Source organism: Rhinopithecus bieti, unplaced genomic scaffold (genome assembly GCF_001698545.2).
Source record: "Rhinopithecus bieti isolate Rb0 unplaced genomic scaffold, ASM169854v2 scaffold_12049, whole genome shotgun sequence".
NCBI lineage: Eukaryota > Metazoa > Chordata > Mammalia > Primates > Cercopithecidae > Rhinopithecus > Rhinopithecus bieti.
The window spans coordinates 15,331-17,058 of NW_016807278.1; the positions used below are offsets into that span (position 1 = coordinate 15,331).

Consider the following 1,728-nt stretch of genomic DNA (forward strand, 5'->3'; position numbering starts at 1 on the left):
TTTGAACACATCTTTTTCCTCCTAGTAGATTGTTTCCAAACCATAGTTTAAAATATTTAGGTTGCTCTAACATTTTAACTAATATAAATGATGCTGCAATGAAAAGTTTATACCAAACTGCTTTAAAAAGTGTGTAATTATTTCGTAAGTATAAATTCTAAGAAGTAGGTTAAAATATATGCCCACTTCTGAGGTTAATAGTGCATGGTGCCTTTCGAGAGGATGTGTTGACCTCGTGGTGCGGGAGAGTCCAGGTTCTTCCACAGCTTCACTAACCTTGAAGAGCATAAATTTTAAAAATCTTTACTGATTTGCCAAGCAGGATGATTATTATACTGGAGGTGGTAGAACCACCATAATTTCAAGTTTACTGAAGTAAAATCAAGTTTGAAGGATTTTATGTATTTAAGCCCTCAGAATTAGAAAAGACACATCCCAGGATAAGGAAGAACCTAAGGAAAGGGTTGCCAGGAACCCCATAGGAATATTCGAGAACATTACGGCTGTCTTCAGCCATGTGAAGGACAGATTGCACAGAAGGAATTCGGTTAAGGTTTTTATTATTCCAGAGAAAAATTAGAATGTATCAGTAAAAGAAATAGGAAGGGATATTTCAACTCACTCTCACAAACAGGTGTTTCATTATCCCAAATGACAGTATTGCCTGAGATGATGCACGTGGCGGACGAGGAACCAATGAGTCGGTGTCTAGAGGCAAAAAATAAGGAATATTAGGTTCCAAAGACACAGGTCAACTATCCAATTAAGTTACTACTTCCAGAGATTACACTGTTACAGAATTCAGAGGGACATTTTCCACTTGTCAAAGGATTATCTATCACCTTCCCAAGTTTCACATTCTTCTTGGGACTTTTGGACTTTCTTTTTCTTACCTTCTCAATTGGGTGAGCTTTCTCTTCTTTATTACCTTATGACACTTTTTTATGCAAATCTAAGATGAATTACAGTTTTTCCTACAAATTTCATTTTTTAAAATATAATACAAACTTCTTGAGTGCAGGGAAGCTGTAATATATATACATGTATATGTGTGTATGTAGTCATGTTGCATGTATTTCTTTGCCTTAAAAGTGTGAATGTATGGATGCATGGTTGGGCTTTTATCAACAAGATTCATCAAAGAAGGCCAAAATAGGCCATTCACAGTGGCTCACCCCTGTAATTCCAGCACTTTGGGAGGCTGAGGCAGGAGGATTGCTTGAGCTCAGGAGTTCAAGACCAGCCTGGGTAATACAGTGAGGCACTGTCTCTACAAAAAATTTATTAAAAATCCAGGCATGGTGGCACATTCCTGCAGTCCTAGCTACTCAGGAGGCTGAGGCAGGAAGACCGCCTGAGCTGGGGAGGTTGAAGCTGCAGTGAGCACCAATCATGCCACTGCACTGCAGTCTGGGCAAAAAAGCAAGACCTTGTCTCAAAAAATAAAGAAAGAAAAAAGGAAAGAAAGAAAGAAAGAAAGAAAGAAAGAAAGAAAGAAAGAAAGAAAGAAAGAAAGAAAGAAAGAAAGAAAGAGAGAGAGAAAGCAAGCACGCATCCTTCTACCCATCATTCATTATCCCTGACCAGTGGGCCTGGGATGCTCTCCCCCAGGAGAAACTGGAAGACAGATTCAGGTATGACATGCTGGCTGGCTGGGTGACTCCCGAACTTTGTACAGGGCCCACATCCTCAACCCTCCTCCCAGCCCCAGCACACACCAGCACTGCC

The 1,728-nt window shown here is 40.0% G+C and overlaps 1 pseudogene across 1 annotated transcript in view; it reads right to left on the bottom strand.

Moving 5' to 3' along the window:
- The window catches only part of LOC108535110 (complement component receptor 1-like protein), a 31,595-nt pseudogene that overhangs the window by 14,232 nt on the left and 15,635 nt on the right, over window positions 1-1,728 (bottom strand). Inside the window, exon 4 of the transcript XR_001887132.1 lies at window positions 622-708. The product of XR_001887132.1 is annotated as a complement component receptor 1-like protein (transcript). The remainder of the gene's footprint in view (window positions 1-621; window positions 709-1,728) is intronic.